A 23,551-nucleotide genomic window follows, 5' to 3' on the forward strand; every position below is an offset into this window, starting at 1 on the left:
CTAACGTTACAGAACGCATCTTGAGTCCGCTCATGCATATATCGCGGCCCTCCCGTGAAAAATGAGGGTAAAATCACCAGTCGTCCTTAACTTTCTGGATCTTCAGTTTAATTGATTGCATCATGAAGGTGAGTGTAATTTCCGGCTCTAAGTTTTTTCTGATTCGACCGAATAAAAACTAACCTTTCAGTCTCGATTTTTGCATATACGTTTCATTGAACATGGATTATAAACTTTCTAGTAATGAAGAATTTAAATGAGGAAAGTAATTGAATCTTGTGTCTCTTTGGTGTTTATGATCACTTATAAAATATATTTGTAGAAATAATTTTCGTCGATTGTCCATTGGAAATAGAGAACCAATTAAGTGATATACTTGTCCTTGCACGTTGAATGTTAGCATAAAATTTCCTTCATTGACTTCTTTTGCTCCTTTTGCTTTTGGTAGGAAGCAAAAGGAGCAAAAGAAGTCGTTTGAAATGCTGAATTGTAACATCGAATATTATTGATAAAATGTTGCGAATGTTGATGATTGCCACATAATAACGACTTGAATGGTTCAGGTGGCTGTTGAATTGGATCTAAACGCACTTTTCCTTTAGAACTCCAGTCGAATAATTTGCCCCAATTGTAGGATCATAATTGAACCCGCTATTATATTTAATTTGCCATAATATATAAAAATTAATAGTTCGTAAAACTTGATCGGCATTCAGTCGTCTTTTCCTGTCTTCGTTGCTTTTAATGTTTTACATTACAGTTTTTGTTTGTCTGTCAATGCATAAACGGTTTTCTCTTTCCTCATTTGATTCGGACTCATGTGATAATTTAACACGCCTACGGTGTTGAGCTAGACTCTCTCTTTTCTGTGGTTGGCGTAAATGATAACTATTATTTTGAGTTTTGACACGATTATCGTGTTGTTCTTGGTTCTCCGCAGTGCGCTGATTTAAATGTTGTATAGATATGATACATGAATAAACACGGATTCTTTTTGTTTATGACGATTAAATTTGTTATAAACAATTGCAAAAAGAATCTAAGCAAGATATTTGAAATCTTCCAACGCTTAATTTATTTTTTTACTAAAAAAAAGTTATTGATTGTGTGATATAAATTTGTAACTTTATTTTAGTGAAAGAAAAAATTGCGCGTTGGAAGAACTTAAATATATTGCATCAACCGGTTTTTAATTGTTTATAACGAATTCAATTGTTATGCACTCCTGAAATAGCAATGAAATGTTCAAAGATTGTTTAAAAATACAGATGCGCAAAGTTGACAAAAAAAAAAAAGATTTACACGACAGTATAAAAACCGAAAAAATTGATTTTTTTTTGAAATTCCAGCAGAAAAATATTCGGGAAACGATTCTAAACATTTTACAATTTTTTCAAATTTTTTAACCGATAAAAATATTTATATTAATTCATTAAAAAGGCGTTCAACGGCACATTTCGCCGGAACGCTCAAAAAGTCGGTTTCGGTGCACGCGTTCAGAGCGCTGCACTTTTTTACTTGTAACTTGCCAAATTTCAATTATTAATAAAGAATAGTAAAAATAATTTCGAAACAATGATATTTGGCACAAATGCTCTTCCCGTTAATCTCTATGAGAAACCGCGATCAAAAAATTTTTTAAAATTAATGCTTAAGGAATTTACACTGCTCTTGGACTATCGAGACAAAACGAATTTCTAAATTCAAGTCTGACTAATAGGAGAAATAAAGGTACAGTGGAAAACGAGGGTACGGTGGAACACTTGAGAGATTCTACATATTTTTACTAATAAAATAATCAATAACAAATAGATAGAGTCCTATACCTCATGAGGCTTCTTTCTTTTATCACGCAATTCTATCACATATGATTGTCACTATCAATTCTATTGTAATATCCGCTGAGAACAGGTCTTTCTTTCCATTATTGATCCATTTAACTAGAGCATAAAGCTGTCTCTTACGCATATTTTTTTCTTATTAACACTTATAATAATATAATATTATTATTATTATTATCTTGCGATTCGTCAAATGTATCTGGCCAAGGATCCCAGAGCTCCGACCAACTTGGGGCCTGACCAGATGGGAATTATTCTGCGGACACCCGGCTCCCTCCGATTTGAGGGTGAGCCGGGGCTGCAGCCGTTCAGTTATTGTTTACAGGCGTCTCAGAATATGGAGAAAACCAAGGATGACCGCTTCCTGCATACGAGCCGCGAGAATCTCAGCCTGACTACGGAAGACTTAGGCTGAGCGCGCTAATATCGGACAAGCCGATAGCACAAAAAATAGCGTCTCATCTACGTTACTGTGGCAAACTCAGCATCTTGTGTCCTCGAGTTTCCTGTGCATAACATCACGCCGATAGGCGAGGGTGGAAAATACACCATCCTGGCAGGCCATAATGAATTTCTCGGTCTCAGAAAACAAGCCAGCTGACTTGAGATATTGGAAAGTCAGCTGGTGTGACAAGTCCTGTGTTTCAAGATGACAATAAAACACATTATGTAAGGACTTTGCCCCATGTTCGTCAAGCAGTTTTAACTGCTTGGTTGTTTTTATATCGACCTTTCGCTGCTCTCTGGTCAATTGCAAAAGCTTTGGACCGTCCGGGCTGCTAGGGTCGAAAACTGAGCCGAGGTTCTGCGCTGCCTGATATGCTGCTCTATATAAAAACGCATCCCTTCCTAATAGTTCAAAGCTGTTCACGAATTTGAGAAGAGGATCAGAGCTCTGATAGATGTCATAAGCCAGGCCTATTACTGACCTGTCGTGTAGACACTCCAAACTTAGTAGTCCACGCTCTTCCAGATCACGGGGAAAGTATAGGCGTTGGACAGAAGATCGCAGGTGATGACTTCGATGTAATGTCATCACTTTCCTCGTGATAGTGTCCAGATCTTTTATCTTTTTTCGGAGCCAACTAAGAACTCCGAATGAATATAGCAAGACTGGGACAGCAAGCATATTCGTGGCTGTGATTTTGTTAAGGCATGTTAGTTCAGAGCCCCATATTCTCTTAAGTCGCCACTTACACTCACTGCGGAGAGGATCTTTGATGACAAAAACACATCCTGTAAAGAAGTTTGTGCCTGTCCAAGACATCGGTATTACTCTCCAGCATTCGGATGTTTTATGATGCTTCCGTCTGTAAGCACGACATTATCACTCCAGTTCGGCAATCATCCTTTTACTAAGGAAGTTACTATGCACTTGTCTACCCCAAACTCCATGTCGATTGCACTGGTATACTTGGACACAACCTCTAGTGCTCGGAATTTCTCAGGACTCGCTGCGTACACTTACAAGTCATCCATATAAAATAGATGTGAGACTTTGTGTACGCGGTTGGAGACTCGTCCGGCTTTATGTCCAGGTGTTCGGCGTAGAGTGACAGATAATGGCAGCAATAAGATGCAAAATGAGAGAGGACTCAGGATATTTCCCTAGTATACGCTTCTCCTGAATGGCGCTGCTTGAGTGGACACTCTTGTTTCATCAGATGTTACGGTGAAACGTGTCCTTCAGAGCGGCATCAGATGTTCGATGCATTATTATTATTATTATTATAAACTGAAATTATCTGATGCATTTAATCATAGACTGTAATAAATTTATATGTTTATGGTTCCATACATGAATACTTTTTACTTGAAGTTTAGAACAATTTACTGTTGTTTTTTACAAAAACAACACAAAAAAATATTGGTAACATAGACTTACGTCTACGTATATGTTATTTCACGTATAAAAATTGACTAGTGGATGAATCAATACAAATTAGATAATACAATTCACTTGTTTGATTTTGATTGTATACTGAAATATCAACTATGAATAATTTAATGGTTAAGGAGAACAATTACTTCACATCATTTCGATGATTGATTTTTTAATTCATATTTTATACTGATAGATTGAATTCTCCACCGCATACATGGTAAAACTCTATCATTCATGATGATTATCTATTTGTAAGTATTCAAATTTGTAAGTTGTAGATTTATCTTGATGTTATGGATAATTATGATTAACCATTGAATCTCACAAATTTTCTACTATGACAATATTTTATAGGACTCTAAATTTTTACTGAAGATGATTTATGTATATTTGAAAAGAATGTTGATCAAAGCGATTGTGATGATTAAATAAATTAAATAAACAATTAAATAAATGACTTTGACTGTAAAAAAAAAAATTGAAGTAGAAATTGATTGGATTGGAAAGTATTTTTATGAAAGTTTTGAAAACAGAGAAGATTTCGATGTTTCCATTACAGATTAATTATATGCATTTGAAAATAGTATCAATTAAAGGAAAAGTGATGATAAAATAAATGAACTAAACGACTCGATAAACAAATTTTCTTTGTGTAGAAGCGAAAAATTTACTGAAAACTTTTTATTTGTAATTTAGGGATCGTAACACTGTAAATTTAAGTGTTTTATTATCACTTGCTGAAGTGTTTCTTTCAAAACGTTGACGTGCTTAAACAGTGATACTCATTTTTTAATCATTTGGAGATGTTTAAATTATTAAAACATTTTAAACGTTTTACTTTAAACAGTACATGTGTTTTATTTTTATGTATTTTAACTATTCAAAATATTCAAACGCTTTAATGCATAATTGTATATTTTTCTGTATAATTTATTATATTTTTTTTTTATTACAAAGAAAAAACAAACATTTTCAACATAATTATTGTTGTAGACATGAACATATTTAAATTTTTAAGACTGTCAATAGTATTATTGCCTTTTTTTTTAAAAAAAAAAAAAGATTTATGCCACATCAATTTCACTGTTACATAACTTTAATGTAATGTGACCTGAACAGTCTGTTGAGCATCTACATTAGTATCTTGTATTAATTTGCTCACAACTAACTTTTTCCCAAATGAAGTTCCAAGAATATTATAATCTAAATATTGCATTACTATTGATGTCAAAAATTTTAAGAACATTTAATTTTCTTATTGAGATAAAAACATCAATGTTTAATATTGTATGTTTAATTGTCATCAACACGTGTAAGTAACAGTGGATAGTTGTGATAATACTTACAGGATCATTTGTTTCTGATTTTAGTGATAGGTAAGTGTTGACAATTTTCGTGGCTAAATTACGGTAATCTTCTTTGGATGGTTCTCCTGATGTTACATCATATAGATATGACCCAAATAATAAATTGAATTCTTTCGCGAACGAATTATGCCAACATCTTTAATTTTATTTTTTAAATCAAAAGTCAAAGATGGTAGTGGTGCTGCAAGTAAACAAACTCTTGAACTAGGAGTGATGTCAGTTGATGCAGAAGGCGATGGAACTTTGTTGCACGTTGCTTCTGATTGTGACTCGAATTGATCTTCTTCATTATTGACGTTTATCTGTAAATTTGTCAGACATTAATACGTTTTTTTTACTTACTATTCATTATATTTCAACAATATTCATCACAATTACCACGGCTAAGTCATTTTCCTTGTTAATTTCCAATGAAGCCTCCGAATGATTAACCTCTTGTTGAAGAACTGAAGGCTCTGTGTACAACACTTTTACGGCCATAGATATTGTTCCTTCATTTTGCACTGATTCTGATGATTCAGTTGAAATAATATCATCCATCAAAAAAGACAGTCCTAATTCTGAAATTTTTTTCAGAAAAATGACCTTTAAATCAGCTTTATCAGGAATATCATCCTTTTCCTTTACATCACACCATATATCTCTATCACTATCTTTCATTTGAATTACTATTGTCTTATTTTGTATCATAATATTTAATTCTTTGTCTCGTTGACAAATATCTGTAACATTACGTTTAATAATTTCTACGTCCGATTCACCTGTTTTATTCAAAAATTTAATACATTTTTGGCGTTGGCCAATAACACAATACACTTTCTTTTCATCTTCACATATATATTCGAAATGCAACAGTTGTTTACACTGAAATCCAAAGAATCGTAACTTGCTAAAAATGTACTAAGATGATGCGGTGTTAGAACGTGAACCGAAATTTTCCGATCGTTCTTCGGCTAAGTTAGTTCGTAGATCGAGCTTTATCGGTAGAAGACGCTGCGTCTCGACGCGCGGCGAGGTATTCCGATTACACTTCGGTTAAAATCGTGCGTCAATCGGGTCTTATCAGAGGCATCGCAAAAATTCAGGTTATCTCCGGTTTCGAGTGTCAACAGTTTATATGTTTACAAGTGATGGTAATAAGAATTATTTAAACGATTGAGAGTTTGAAACAATATTAAAATATTTTTGACTTGATATAAACTGTGTATATCAAGTCATCAACATGAATGCAAATAATAACATCATCAAAGAATGTACCATGTGCTTTTTTACCTGTAATTCAAGCTACATGTTAATGAAACACATTATACAATATCATCAACAAGATCCACAGTTTCGAGTTTGGTGTATATACAATAATTGTGGTGTAACTCATCAGAATTGAGCATTTTTTCGTCGTCATCTTTTAAAAAAACATGCAGCAATTATTCCTACTAATGCTAATGTAAAGAATTGAGAAGAGCCATTAGTTGAACTACTTGATACCCCTATGGATCAAGTGCCTGATATTTCAATAGATCAATTTCCTGATGTACAAATGGACATAGATAAAGAAGAACCTGAACGTTAGTATATGATGAAAAAATTTGGAAGTTTTTTTGGATTTATTTTATTCTGTCAACTATTAAAAATTTATGATTATGCAATTTTATAACTTTTAGGAACATTTGAATCATCAACACAACGTCTTCGATGGCATGTTGTCAAATTTTTAATTGACATTCGTAAGAATTGTAAAATTTCTCTAAGTGCTGTTGAGAAAATCGTTAATGGTGTTACAAGTTTAGTGGAGATGTATGTACTCATGTATTGATAAGTATAGAAGTAGCAAGCATTATTATTATACTATATTTTCAGAAGGAGTGTGAAGACTTACATGACCCTAAGACACAAACGATCCATTTCAGAATATAAAAAATATATTTGATGAAAAATATCCTTATACACTTATTTTTTCGGGTTTAAACACACAAAATCAACTGGATGATTATTTAATCAATGAGATGTATTTAGTTGTACCAGAAAAAATAGTAATTTCCAAACATTTAAGTCGGAAAATGATAAAAGATCCAGCTTGAAAACAATCAAAATTATATGTCGAACATGAGGCTATGTCATTTCTTTCATAGAAAATCTAAAAAATTTATTGAGGAATAAAGAAGTTCGATCTAATATCGATTATCCTGAACAGCGAGTAGACGGTGTATACCGAACAGTTGTTGATGGAAGTTTTTACCGAGAAAGTCAATTTTTTCGTGAAAATAAAAATGCACTGGCAATAATTTTATGTTATGACGATCTTGGCATCACTAAACCCAGTGGTACTGGCGCTAAAGTTCAGAAATTGTCAATATTCTATGGGGTTCTTGCAAACATTAAACCAGAATTATGATCATCACTGAATGCAATACAATTGTTGGCGATTATAAAGACAAAATATCTAAAAAAATCTGGAGCTCTTGCAAAAATTTGCTAGCTTTTCATAGATGACATCAAAACTCTTCAGACTGATGGAATAGATATTAATATTAATGGTTTTACGAAAAATTATAAAGGATCAGTATTATTTTCTTCAGGTGATACTTCAGCATCAGCATTAATGGTGGCTTCGAGGAATCCGTTGCTGCTAATCATCCATGTCGTACCTGTATGGCCAATAAGATGGATATAAAGAACTTTTTTGAAGAAAGTGACTTCATATTACGAAATGAAACTGCTCATGCGGATCAGTTACTCGCAATTAACGAGCCTAATCTTACAAGAGCTGCAAAAGAGTTTTGGCAGAAAAGTTATGGAATTAATAGCAGAAGTCCTAAATGGATATTCCTAATTTTGAAATGACAATTTGCCTACCACAAGACGTGCTTATCGAAGAAGTTACAGAAATTACTTGTCGTCTCTTTCTACATTATTGTATTACAGAAAAAGAAATTTTAAATGTTAATGAATTCAATAAAAAATAGAATCTTTCAATTTTGGTTACTTTTTTAGAGACAAGCCGGGTATAATTCAAAAAGAAGAATTCTCTATCACTACTCCTCTAAGACAAAATGCAGAACAAATGTTTGTTTTAGCCCAGACCTTACCATTCCTATTAAATGAATGGATATTGAATAATGAAGATGCGGATCTTGGAGCACGAGTTGACTGCTTAATTTTAATGTTACAAATTATGAATATTTGCCTCGCATATAAAATTACTACAAATTCGATTGAACTGTTAAGCATCATGATTGAAGAATTTTTATCAAGCTTTGTTTATTTATATCAGAATAGATTTGTTCCAAAGTTCCATTTTTTGATTCACATCCCAAGATACATAAAATTATTTGGTCTTACACGACAACAGTAGAGATCCAAAAAATGGAAGATAGTCAGCAAATAGTCATAAATATCAAAAGTTTAATTTTTTCTCATCCTTTGTCAAGTTTTATGAGTAAAAATGGACATTTTGTTCCACTAATTAATCACGTAAGATGTTAACTTTTTGATTAAATCACATTTGTATGAATCATTTTAAGTGTTTTATTTATTGAACTGATTTATTTATTTTTATGATTTCCTTTTTAAGTGTAAAAATATAATTGGTTTTATATATGTACTGAGCGTTTTATAATGAAATACATGGTATTTTACTATCAAACACATGTATTTAAAATATAAAATTGAAACATTTGCTGTGTTTTGTTCTAAAGCGGTTTTTTCAGTTGAACGCATTAATGATTTATTCTGAAATATCTTGGTATTTTATTTTCAAACACTTAGATTTACAGTGAATGTATTAATGTTATTGTTACAGAACTTTAGAATGAAGAGGTTTGAAAGTTCAGCACTTTTGGGATCAATATTAATCACTCCGAATCGAACCCTTTGAGAACAGAGGCATTTTCGAGAACTAAAGGGACATCTTCTGGAAAGACAGTTGCAGGAGAAACAAGTCTTCGAATCATCTATCGGAATGGAGTTCAGGAAATTATTAAGGTGAGTCACCCTCAGCAGCAGAACATCTTGACAACTCTGCTTTATCTCTTTCTAATAAAAGTTTCTTCTGTACTAGCAGAATGATAGAAGGCTCAACTCAAAGTGAACACAAGTATTAAAGATTACAACCTATGCTTATTTTGAAATCGATTACTTCTCCGAAATTCGGTTGTCTCTGGTGTCTGATCTGATTGCTAGTCTCAAGTACTAATCAATCCTGCATCCTTTCTTGGTCTTCAACTTCTCAACTTCATTAAAAACTCTCGTAGTCTGTGCTTGAACCTGGTCTGCACTTGCTGCGTGCTCACTGTTTTGATGTGCCTTACACTTCATTTCCATGCAATTTCCTTTCTTACTTGCATTATAATTATTTGTATTTATGACCCTAGTTTGGCTATGCTGTTGGACCTATGTAACTGTTTCAAATTAATAAATGAATTAATAAAAACAGTAATCGAAAAAATGTATGCAATCTTTCATGTAGCAAATTCTTTTCTTCAAATTTTGCACTCCCATAGTTTTTGTGAAGAATTATCCGTTCTCAAGATATCAACAAATGAGCGTTACAGACTAAAGAAATTATAAAATATCGTTTTTATGTTCGGTCCAATAATTAGTTACAGTTATTTTGCGACTTTATTCAACCTATTAATTGGAATTGATTAATGGAAAGATCGACGTATAGGCACTGCGAATCTAGAGTAACGGTAGACACTTGGCACCGAGCACACATTTACTGTCTCTCCTGTTTATACTAGCGCACTATTTCTCTTATATGCTCTAAGGCTACTGACCACTCTATACATGGAAAATATCGAATGACGTCACTAATGAATTTTTTTATGTAAATATCAAGAGTAAGCTGCTCGTTACTCGCGTCACGTGACGTCTCGCCTTTGCTTTCTCTCTCTTTCTGTCTAACCAGCGGATAATGATACTCACTCTTATAGAAGAAATTCTTTCCTTTTTCTCGTCCCGCTACATATTTTCCTGAATTGACATGAAAACTGTGTCACATACAAGCAAACTAGCTTAATCCCGTGACCTCATCCTCAAATAACGCAATTTCAAAAAAAAAACTATTGCAATGTGATAAAATTACTAAAAAAATAATATATACTGTGGAATAGAAGTATGAGAACAACTAATATTAAAAGATAGTTTATTAAAAGTGACAGATTCAAATACAGAATCGAAGACAAGACTTCTACAGACAGCTAGTCTCAGTCCTAAACTGATGATAAACAAACTCTCCCCTCGTTGCTATAAACAATCTAAACGTCAAGCAATCATCGTCAACTAAAAAAACTGTCTTTATTCATTAGGTAGCGACATACGAATATTATACAGTATTGATAATAAGCAGAAAAAATAAGACTAAGCGCACTTTGTCTGTGCTAATACGACGAACTTCCCATTAGTAATTGTTTATAACAAATTCAAATAGTTATAATCAATGTTTGTTAAAAACATCCAAATCCATGTGATATACGCATTAGGTAATCGATGAACATAATTTTTAATTGTTTATAACAAATTCGTATTGTTATAAACAATGCATGTTTGATAATAGATATATGTCGTTGTAAACAATGATGTCTAGTTAGTATCGACTTAATTTTCAAATGAAAATGTTATTGTTTAACATAAAAGTATTTTAAATAGCTAATCTTTTAATTTTTTATGAGTTATTTTGTTATAAAAAAAGCGACTCAACCGAATTCTTTTAAATTCCACTCAGATCTTCTTTTTAATAATATCTTTCGAATTAATTTTAGTTGAAGTCGATATCTCATTCCGTTCTTGAGATATCGAAAAGGAAAAAAATGCTGACTTCCATACATACGTACGTGCGTACGTACATACGTACACACACATCATTCTAAAAATATGTCAGTATGCTTGCAAATATTTTGAAACGTGGAGATATGATGAAAATTCAAATTTCACCAATCGACCCAATTTCACTAACTTCCTAATGCGAAGTTTATAATTTGAATTCACTTGTAAGACTTAATTTATGCCTATTTATAACAAATTTAATTGTTAAAAACCAAAGGAATAGGTCTTCATACATTTTATATAAATTGTAACTTTATTCTGGAAAAAGAAGAAATAATGCGTTGGATGAAATCAAATACATTAAAATAATCTCGTTGTCCATTGTTCATAACGAATTCAATTATTATTCAATTGCATAATATAATAGATTTTATTTAACAATTTAAAGAAATATTACAAACGATAGGTGTATTGATAATAACAATGTACAATAATTAGCAACAACGTGTATAGTAATAAAAAAATAGAATATAAATTCATTATATATGTAAATTTGTGTGTATGACGAAACTAACCATAATTATTTGAATGTATGTTCGTGAAACAAATTGAATAAAGAAAAAGAGTTTTTTAATTATTCATTATAACGCCATTTCAATATCAGAACAGAAAGAAATCACAAGAAAAAAAAAACGTACATAACTAGTTTGAACACATCATGCACCCGCTCGACTAAGTTCCGCTCCGTCTGTGAGACTGAAAGTCTTAAGAAGCAATTCTTTATTCTATAAATTGTGACGTTATTTTTGGGATAACGTCCCATTGACACCTTAAAGAATAATTTAATTAATATTGGAAGCTAATCGTAGCCCATTTGGGTTGCTCTAGCTATTGTTCACGTCATATTTCATTATTTTGAGTCCTCAGGGGCTATTTAACCGATGGTTACAGTGATGGTTCACGTCTGGTTTATAAACTATTTTAATCTAATGAATTGTAGTTATTTTTATTATTACTTATTTTGAAATATTAATGTAAAGAGAGGTAGCAAGGTTGGAAGATTATGTATTTAATTTTGGTAGTAGGAAAAGACTCAGTAGGATGGGGAGGAGTTGGTAGAGGAGAAGTGAGAAATATTTGAGGAGCTGTGAAACCATTAAGTGGAGAAGTGGATCGCTAACGTGGAGATGAGGGCCAAATGAAACGTGCCACCCGTTAGAGGATCCATGCTAGAAGACGTTCTAGCCCTGTGAGTGATCATCACTTGATCAGGCCCAGTAATATGGCACTCCAATGGAAGAGATGGAGGTGTGGAATGGGCATTTTGGAGATTTTGTGAAGAAATTAGTTTGAAGAATTAGATATAAGTTTGCAGGCCTTGTGGGGGAAGCCTGATCAACCTCACCTCCAAGGAAGCACCTAGGTTAAGCCGCCCTTCCACAATGAAATCTAGGAGAGATCGCGTGATGAAGCTACTAATGGAGAAGTGGTTCTGCAAATAAGAAGATTGATTGTGAGATTGGAGTGGGGATAAAGAATGCAGAGCGTACAATTTTGGAGTTTGATAAAGAGAGAAGTAGTTTGGAGCTTGAAGAGAAGAGTTCGTTTTTGGAGATTGACGAGAGCAGTTCGATTCTGGTAATCGAAGGAAGCAGTTAGAAATTGGAGTTCGAAGATTGAAGATGGCGAGGGTTATTGGAGGTTGAAGACGAGAACAGGCCCCAGAGGAAGAAACAATCAAGTAGAGTTATGGCAGACTACAGGGAGGTCCCTGATGCATAGAGGAGGTTCCAGAATATCCAGGAACGTGTCGAGACCAGTTTACGACACCTAAGTATCCTCTGCAGCTCCTGTAAGTCGTATTGAGTCTGATATTTGGTAATTTTTGATAGTTTTGTTACAGTTTAGAAGTAGAATAATGAAATGTAAGGAATCTTCCACCCTTGGCTTGCTTTCGTGATTTAGTTAGTTAATAAATTTAGTTCAGAGTGTTATAGTTTAAATTATAAGAGATATTGATGATTTTGCTTCGGGTTTTAGAGTCATTTATAAGATAAAAATCAGGGTATTTGAGATTAGAGCCGTTAGATTAAGGTTAATTAATGTTTAAATTTTAGAAACGATAGGTAATTATTTAAAACTTGTTCCAGAATTCGAGTTAGAATTATTTGTTTGTAAAATATTTTTCTTTATTGATGATGCCGAATCGTTACAGAATGATTTATGATTGTTGCTAATTGATTAATGAATAAGAAAATTGATTTTGTTCTAATAAATTAAGCATTAATTGATAATTGGTATTTAAATACTTAGTAAAGAAGAGCCTTCAACTCCAGTTTGTTTATTCAACAATTTTGAATACTTTTGTGGGGTTCAACCGAGAATTAGTGCCGGCCCTGACCCTCTCTCCACAACCCACATAACTGAGCTCCAGGAGATCCCCTGTCAGGACCTCTTTACCAGCAGCATCTTAATTAAGTTTAGTTTAAGATTTCGTAATTAGTTTTAAGATTTTTGGGAATCGTGAGAATTTGGTTGGATTTTGATTTTAGTTTTTAAGATTAGTTGTAAGTTTTGGTCTAGGCTTAAGTTTTTTTTTTGGATTTAGATGTAAGTTTTGCCAGTTTAGTTATTCTGGCGATAAAAATAACTTGGCGCCCGTCGTTTATAATGACTATAAGCGAACCAGGGATGTTAGCTGATAAATTAGGGTCCTGGAGGAAGGTGAATACTGAGTACACCTACCCCAGTGGAAAAGTATCGTCACAAAATACTCTAAAGCAGGATAACTCTGCGATTAATAATTAAAAAAATAACCAGAATAGATATTTTTGTAGATAAAATTCCAGGGAATTTGATTTCTGTAACTATAACGTTATTAATTGATAACGAAATATCGAAAAATGAGGAAAATAAATGAATGAAGATTAATGTCATGTTTTTTTTAATGAAAGTTTATAAATTTTTAAATAATATTATCGAAAAGTACACTTGAAATTACAAGAAAGTGCTAAGTTAGAAAATGATTGAAATTCATTAACAATATTTTTGTAATCAACAAATGGAAATACAAGTTTGCAATAGGGTTAAGAAATAAATTGAAAGGACGAATTAATTTAAGAAATTAATTAGCAGTTTATCAATAAAAAAAATTCTACTAAATTGTTTTTTTCAGCAATTATTTTTAAAAATTGTTGGAAAAACAATTTTTTTAATTTTGTTCATCTTCTCTAGGTGACGTTAAAAATTTTGCTGGAAATATTTTTAAAAATATCAATAACTTCAGCCTTCAAATAGTGGTGAAAGTTACGGAAAATGGGTTTTCAATTTTTTTCAAAATGGAAAAAAAATGTTAAAAAACAGGATTTGCTGGTATCTTATAACTGTAAATAAAATGCAAGAAAAAATCGTAAGATTTCATTTTTTAATTTGTTGATAATTGGTTGCAATTTGATCATCTGTTGTAAGTCATTTTTCACTACTTGGGACAATTGACTTATTGTTGAGTTGTTATTGTTATTCTTTGTTAAGTTTTTTATGGCTTGGACTAATTCTTATACCAAATTTCTAAGGCAACTATGACCAACTCTACCTATTTACGCGTAGAGAAAATGAGAATATACGCACACACAGACGTCAACTAAAATTGTCATATACGACTCTGAGGACCTTGAAATGTGGAAATATTCCAAAATTTGGGATTTGTAAAATCAGATTCATCCCTATAACTTATCACTTAGAAGTTTATCAACTTACAGAGTTATTTAAGACGTGTTTATAGTGAAAAATGTATCTGATATCCGAAGATGGCAGTTTTGGTAGGATTGGAACTCTACCCGGAATTTTTGTGTATCTTGATGCATATAATAGATAGATATTATTTGAAAAGTGTTATACTTCGGATTTCACGGTCGAGTTTGTGTGATATCAAAATAATACGATGACTATCGACTACTCCTACATTAAGTTTTTATTCATAACAGTAAGTAATTGTTACAAAAATTCAAAATGATTACTTTAAATCTACTTTCAGAATTAATGATTTATGACAATTTATAATTATTATATATAATACTTAATATTATTCATAAATAGGTAGAAGTGTTGGTAGCATTCTGTTAAAAACTTGGACACTCAAATTCCGCGCCGTCAGCTGTGTTAGTGGTGTCTGCACTAACACACACTTATCATATAAATACAACACAAACATTCAACACTCAATCCAGTGAAGTGAACGTGAATAAATATTGTTGATAATTTAGTAGAAGATCTTTTGGCTGTTTTTATTTCCAGCACACTCATTTCCTAAGCCTAACATATTTTCCAATCTTCCAACCGTAATTACTAAAGTGCTCAACACATCCATATTTTGCCAGTAATAAATAAACTTTATATAAAAAATCAGAAATACAGGAGAAGTAGGGTTTTGAATTACTTACAATTACATATTAATATAGTGTGACATAATTTTTTGAATAACGTCCGATTGATTATTATGATCAACAGTTTATTAAATTTTGGAGGCTAATCATAGCCCATTTAGTTTGTTCTAGCTATTGTTCATGTAATATTTTATTATTTTGAGCACTCAGGATCTATTTAGCTGATGGTTATACTCATTGTTCAAGTTTTGCTTAAAGATTATTTGAGTGGAGTTCCGATTGGGTGTCACCCATACAAGTAAATTAATTGTGCTGAGAACATAAAAATTTGAGAATAAATTTATTTAGGCCGTATGAGGGATAGCGAAGATCAAGAGGGGAGCCACGCTAGACAAATACAGGCATGATTTGAAGCGAATTATATTAGATGAAGAGATAGCTTAACTGGTAGAGCAGCCACCTCGCAACTGGAAAGTCTGGGTTCGACTCCCGGTCTTGATAGAATATATTTTTTGTTAAAAATTGTCCTGGTCTGGCTGTGGAGTTGTCCATGAGTGTTGAAAAATTAATAAAGTGAGGTGACATCTTATTGGAACTATCCAAAGTTGGAAGGTTAGATTTTCTATTATCCTTATTTTTATTTGCACCCTTACTGGAATAAAAATGAAATAGATGTTTTCAGATTCGATCGAGTCTATTTAGATCCAAGTAGATTCCATTTGTGGCTTAATGTTATCTTCTAAAGTCTCCACCGATCTAATAAGATTGAATATTTTTGAGTTAAAAAAATTTTGATCTGATCTGATCCAATATTTCATTTACATATCAAATGAGATCTAATTGTGTTGATATTTGAGAGCAAACTATAACTCCGATCTAATTGGATCTGATGTTCTATTTTCATCCTCAATCAGATCGAATTGGATATGATATTTAAAGACTGGAACAAAAACTTTGATCCGATTCGATCTAACATTCCATTTTCATACTAAATCAGATCCAATTAGATAAGAATTAATTTTTCATAAACTTCCAAAGAAAAAACTTAATGCATCAAGAGTTTTGTTATGTGATGAAAGACTAAAAAAGTTACAGTAATTTTTTGAAGTATTTTTATTCAAAGTATTTACAATATCATCTCTTTTAGGTATGGTTGCTTACAAATGTAATTTTTGACCCTAATACCATAGCGTATAGTTTTTATGTTTTCAACTTCAAGTACCTTCAAAATATTGGTCTATTAACTTCCCAGTGGGAAGTTATAGTAATGGGTCCGATTTTGCGAATCCCGAATTTTGACATATCTCCACGTTTTAAGGTTCCCAGAGTCGAATACAATCGTTTTCCAGTGGACGTCTGTGTGTGCATATGTGCGTATGTGCATATGTGCGTTCGGAATTATTTTTCGCCTCGATTATCTCGAGAACAAAAAATGATATCGATCAAAAAAGTTTTCAGCAAAATCAGTCCGACCATTTTTTTTGCAGAACCAAAAAACTAGCAAAAATGGAAAATGACCTGAATTTCTCAATTTATAAATTATACCATTTTTTAGGCAAAATTTCGAAATCTTAAAAAATATGAATATTAAATGATTAGAATACTTGTATGAAAATATGATGACAATATTTCATCGAAAAAAAAAATTGTATAAAACAAAATCAGCAATGAAAGAATTTTAAACTCGTGTTAATAATTTGGAATTGTGATAATAACAATTGAACATTGTTACTAACAAGTAATTATTGATCATAGTAATATTTAAATAATAAGTTTTAAATTGTTATAAACAATAAAAATAGGGACCCTTTCTATATATATAAGTACTTTTAACGCATAATTTTTTCTTTTACTAAAAAAATATTACCAACCGTATGACATAAATGAAAACATACTTTTTTCGTGTATAACAATGAAATTGTTGGTAAATAATGAAAAAAAGGATCTATGAGATATATTCGAATTCTTCTAACGTACAATTTTTTATTTTACTAAAATGAAATAACTAACTATTTTAAATGAATAAAAACACACTCATTTCGTTTGTAACAATTCCATTTGTTATAAAGAATGGAAACGGGTTCTATTCGAATTGTTTTTTCATTTTTTCCACTGGGAAGTTGGTCGTGTGGACCTTTCGAGTTGCACCCAGACCACTGCAGAGCACTGATATTTTGATAGAAATTGTCATCAGATCTGACAACAGTTGATCATTCTTGGAAATAATGTAATAAGAGTAAATAGGCTTAGTTATACAAATAGATGATTAAGAAAAGTATCTTCAGTTTTCTAGGTTAGTGTAATAGTGACGATGCAGATCTACGGTTTCGAGGGTTCCACGATCGAATCTCCCTAAGATTCTGTTATAACCTGGATTTATATTTTTTTCAATATTAATGAAAATTTTGATAAGAAAACAGTAGAAGCAAATGACGTAAAAGTATCAGGAACACAGAGAAGAAGGAAGGTAAGCAGGTAATGAAAACTTACGAAAAAATCAATAATAAAAAATAGAGACGCAAGGAAAAAGGTGTACGCAATGACAGCTCAGGTAAAAACCATGTGGGGGACATAGAGCTTTGAGGCGCATGCTCAGTAAGCACCGGTAAATCCTGCGTAGGAGAGTCCTAGAGCCAAAAAAATGCGCCGGACACTAAACAAAAGGAAAAGGGAAAAATTGCGTAGATGATTGGAGGAAATTAGGGCTAGGCCTAAGTGATTAAATTAATTAAAACTTTGGATTGGAGAACGCCAATCTAGAAGCTTTCAAAGGATGCGCGAACAGCACCTTGAAAAGCGCGGACTTGGACACAAGAGACACTCTCTTCCAAATTTTTACAGGGCACGGTGCAAATCCGAATTCAGCGGGAAGGGAGAGTAACTGAGAACTGTAAAGTAATAAAAAACTCAAGTCAAGAGATACAATGGCAAAAGCTGGTGTTCAGCAAGGGGTGGATATACACTACGTATTACAGAAGAGAAGTGAATATGAGCACTTATCGAAGAAAGATTAGAAAAATAGATATAGCCGGTACAGGAATAGTAGGAGTAGATAGTTGTCACATAATTAACTCAGCAGATACTTTATTATATGGGGAAGCTTTTCAAAATAATACTAAACCAACTGCTATTCATAGGAAATTGTCATTTGATATGAAGATAGAAAAACCTTCAGAGACCATAGAAAACTCAAGAAAAGTGCAATAATTGTCAAGACAATTTAAAATGGAAAACTTGTTAGAGGAAAATAAAAAAATAAGTCAAATAATCGAAAATTCTGAGCATAAAATATTTAAAAATAAGGTAATTACTATAGTGCTCAGCTCATTAGTTGGTTTTCTTATTATTGCAGGTTTAGTCAACAAATATTGTCGAAGATAGCGCAAATACACAATAAAAAAGACCATTGCTACTTAGGTAGAATCAGTACCAATATATGATGTACTCAAGCCACCACAGCAAGCTGTAAGATTTACCTTCCCAACGAGGAGCTACACTGACATTGGGGAAGAATTACTGAATGAACCTCAAGCTGAGATAATAGATTTGCTGAAATAAGAGGAGTTATATTCTCTGTAAGCAGTGTATCACCAAGCCAACTTGACTGCTAATAATTTTTTTTTTGCTAAGGTATTTAGTGTGAAAATTTACACCATAAAATTTGATTTTCCTTTTTGCACAAAATGAGTAGAATTAGTATTAAAGTTGAAGGACAAGAAGGAGCAGAAAATTATTGTTGTATGTGTAATGATGAGGATTGTCCAATAAATAAATTGGGAAAGAAAGCATGGAGTGTTTTCCAAGAGAAGGCTCGATACAATGTAGACTTTAACATACATACCAAGACTAAAATTGTGTTTATTAAGCTAAGGGGAGAGATGACAATGGGAGAAGATTATGATATACACTATGCAGCTAGACGAGCAGCAGATCAAATGCTTCAGAAACTTCCAGTAATTAAAGCTAGAGTGTTTGGAATAGCAATGCTGGGACAAACTAGTGAGCAAGGTTCTATGCCTGATATTACATTTCATCAAAAGGGACATGGCTGCGTATGTCTAGCAGAAGATTGTATGGTTACTCTGTTGGGAAAATTCTGTAGAGCGAAAATAAAACAATGTGATCAACGAAGATTTCCAACGAGGCAACGACAACCTTTTACCAAGACAGCCATGAAACCAAAAATCATCTCAACAGCGCCGAAAGACACCGCACCAACGCCGAGAATCGAAGCGTCAACCAAATCAAGCAACTGCAGCCTTCCACTCGTATATAACCTTCTGCTACCTGTTAGCCAAGCTGTAAAACAATTTAGTGAGTAAAAAGATGACAGAAATCGAATAAAGAATTGACTATCATCAAAACAACTCTCTATCTTTCTTTGAGAAAAATAAATGCACCAGTGTGTTTGTAAAGCACTCAAAACCTTTCTTTTTGCTTTGATTCTCCATCTAAAATATATTTTGCGTGGTCTCCATACCCGTGATGAGTAGAGGACGATTGGGTCTTGACTCGAAAAAAAGACTATTCTGTTACTGAGACGTAACAGTTTCATTACTTTATCTTGAAAAAATTTTTCGACCAGGGTTTCTCGTAGAGGTCAACAAAAAGAGCATTTATACCAAATTTTATTGTTTAGAAATGATTTTCACTATTGTTTATCAACAATTGGAATTTAGAAAAGTGCATTTTTTGACCTATCATTGCTTACGTAGCGAGAACCGTGAGTTTTTTAGAAAAAAATGTAACAAGCATTTTTTGTAGAGAATCGAATTCTCCATTAATTTTTTTGATTTTTTATACTGTTGTAAAAGTTTTTTTTTCTTTGTCAATTTTGCGCATCTATACTTTTAAACAATTTTTAGACATTCTATCGGTGGATAGGATTTTTCCTACTCTACAAAATAGCTATCCCATTTTTTTTTATAAAAACTGTTTTTCTGCCTTAAAAAAAATCAAAACCGCGTTTTCCGTAACTTCCACTTTTATGTAGGGGCTGACGTTACTAATATTGTAAAAACTGTCTTGAGCAAACTTTTTTATGTCCATCTGGAGAGGATGAAAAAAATTTTTCCAATTTTATTCTAGGAATTTTTATAAACGATTCTACTAGAACATTTTCTATGGAACTAGTATTACACTGGACAAAAAAAGTGCTGTTAAAAGTTATGGAAAGAATTATTAAATCAGAAACTGCCATTATATCTGACTGCTGGCAAGCTTATGATTGTTTGAGTGATAATGGTAGTCATAAATTTGTATCATTCGCTGAATTTTGTGGATTTATATTTTAGCGCTCATACGCAAAACATCGAGAGGGTTTAAGGAACAGCGAAAGCGAATATACCCAAATGTAGCTCGAAAGAAGAGAATACTTTAAAGTATATTACTAAATATTTGTTTTTTTTCAAATAAAAGAATCATTGTCAGGGACACTGTGACTTTTTTATAATTGTAAAAGATTATTTTGATAATAATTAATAGTTTTAGAAGAAATTTTTGTTCTTGATTATTTTTGTGTTTATGAAAAAAATATTCAATGTTTGTTAAGACCACAAAACTTTTTAAAAAAAAGATTTATTTTCAAATCGACATTTTTAAAAGTTTCGGAATGTTAAGTTTTTCTTTCATTACCATAGAAGGTATTTTTTTGTAAAAATAAAATAAGTGATGTTTAATTCGTTGTTAGTATTTTTTAATGTCAATCAGTTGAAAGAATGAACGATTAAAAAAAAGGCAAGTGGGTGTTAAACGAGCATGAGGAAATCAGTTTTATTTTCAGTTTCTATTCAGTTTACACATACCTATCATTATAATTATCTGGCACTCATTAAACTGTATTTTTTCGAGAATCAAATATTCATTCTTTTGAGTGTTTATTGCCATCATGTAGAATTTAAAAATTGACTGTAAGTAAAACTATTGAAACCCTCAAATTTAGCCATTTCTCCAATGTTTCTTACAAATACGTCGAAAAATAGTACATTTTAAAACCGAAATTATAAAATTTCTCTATTTTCAGATTTTCAATGGTCCAAAAACTCTTAATATTGAAGAGTTTAGCTAACTAATCACGAAAATCAACTGTCCTTTATCGATTTTATTTTAAGCTGTAAAAACTAAAAAAACTGTTCTTTTCGGTTTCTTTTAGATTAGTTTTTTAATTTAACACAATTCTTGCGTTTTCACTATTTATAAAACTATCTATAAAAGTTTTCCATAAAACTGGTTTTAGTTACTTCTATTTATTTTTTATAAATCCGCCATGAAATGGAACATTTTTCGACCAAAATCATCTATATTCCAATTTTTTATGCTAAACAAATTAGGTTACCATGAAAGTGTTTAATTATCATACAAAATTCAAATTAAGCATAGAATCAAAATAAATAACATATCTTTATCGACAAATTGTAGTTTTTACACACAAGTTTCATACATAAAGCATAGTATCGATTTCTTTAAACTCTAAAAAAGGACAATTGTTTTCCGAATAATTTTCGATTGGCTATCAATTATTGACAGTCATTATAAAAAAAAATTGAATATTTATCAACTTTATTCTTAATAATGCAATAAAGGTTTTCGAGCTACGATAAAAAGGTATAGACTTTAAATATTGTCGAAAATAAAACATTTCTATTCTTTAGTACTTTTTAGTCGTTTAAAGATATTTTATGTAACAAATATTATCTAATTGTTTACTTTAATTAATTGGAAGAAGTATTTTCTGAGAAATGAATAAATTTCACATGAACATCGATTTCCATACAAACGTTTGACGACCGCCATTGCAAAATCTATGAAATGGTATAGTTTTAGGTTGCCTGTTAATCTTTATTTCAAACGGAATATGATATGAATGTCGAAATGATGACGGGAGTGAATAATTATTTCTCTATCAACTAACGTTGCAGCTTATCATTAATATAGAATAAATTTGTTTATATTCAATACCGAAAGCATTATTATTACCATTCATATCAATTGTTATAAGTATAGGGACTAAAAATTGAATAATAGAGTGTTCTTGGAGAGCAAAACTTACATGGTCTTTTTTGTAATAGATATGTTGTACAAAATTTATGAATGCAATTGATCACATAAGTTCACTGTTACCCTAATCCAGGCCGGGTACAGTACATACAATTTTTATGCACAATTTTCTATTAACCGGAATGATGAAAATTATTTTCACTAATGTTCCAACTATTTTATGTTTCTTCTTTTAACAGATTAATTGTATTGAATATGAGTTTATACATTTTTAAAATCGAAGTTCATTATCAGCTTTGTATATTCTTGCTGTTTTTATAGTATATCTATTTTATTATTTCTACTGCCGTATTCTCTATTTTACCACCACAGCAGCACTGTCGAGTTCTCAATACAGTTTTTGGCATGTTTTCGATATAGTCAAATTTACAAAGTCTAGTTCTGTACTATATGAAATATTTAAACAACAGTAAGAACTTTATGAATATTTGAATGCTTCAATTGTTTTAAAACTTTTCGCAATGACTACTTATGAATATACATATATTTTACAGATTGAAAATTTCGTTTAATTTTAAAAATAATTACGTTTCGTGAAAACGATGAAAAAAGCAAAGAATAAATATTAGAGACAATTTAAAAAAAAAATTTTATTAATTTCCATGTCAAATATGTTGAATAATGAATGAACAACATATTTGACATAAATTAATTCTATCCAAAAAGCGAATACTTTAAGTTGAATCTAAATTATATGTTATTACGTTGATTATGGAAGTAAAATAAATGTTATTTATCTTCGATATTAGTTGTTTCCATTTCATTTCTTGAAATTTGTTTATCGAACATTTATTTTATCTGTTATTGATCTTTTATTTTCATGTGCACACATTTCTTTTGCATTTTGACAATAAAAAAATCAATTTTTTTTGTTGCAGTGAAGGTGTATATCGTTCGGTTTAGTGCGCGTGAGATCAATAAATGTAGCGGTACGTTAATGATAATGTTAAATGTATTGAATTTAACCATAAACATGTTGTTTTATCGATAAATTCAGTTTAAAATTTGATTAAAATTATCAAATACATGGGATCGAGATATTTCTAATTTCTTCGCCAATTTACTATTATTTCTATAAAATTAGGTACCAGATTACAGAGAAATTAATGCCGGATTGACGTAAACAACAATTTTTTGTATGTAGTGAATATTTTTATTGAAAAAATTAGAAAGAATAATGAAGAAATTATGAATTGACTTGCTACGCTTAAATTCCAAGATGGCAGCCACATCATTCAGATGAAAAATCACTAATTA

At 31.5% G+C, this 23,551-nt stretch overlaps 1 protein-coding gene across 1 annotated transcript in view; it reads right to left on the bottom strand.

Moving 5' to 3' along the window:
* The window catches only part of LOC118064841 (uncharacterized), a 41,489-nt gene extending 18,954 nt beyond the window's left edge, over positions 1-22,535 (bottom strand). Inside the window, exon 1 of the mRNA XM_035079724.1 lies at positions 22,287-22,535. The gene's annotated coding sequence lies outside the window, so the exon portion shown is untranslated. The remainder of the gene's footprint in view (positions 1-22,286) is intronic.
* Between the last annotated feature and the right edge of the window lie 1,016 nt (positions 22,536-23,551).

This window comes from Chelonus insularis, unplaced genomic scaffold (assembly GCF_013357705.1).
Source record: "Chelonus insularis isolate UGA/USDA-ARS -01 unplaced genomic scaffold, ASM1335770v1 contig_25_pilon, whole genome shotgun sequence".
Classification (NCBI taxonomy): Eukaryota; Metazoa; Arthropoda; class Insecta; order Hymenoptera; family Braconidae; genus Chelonus; species Chelonus insularis.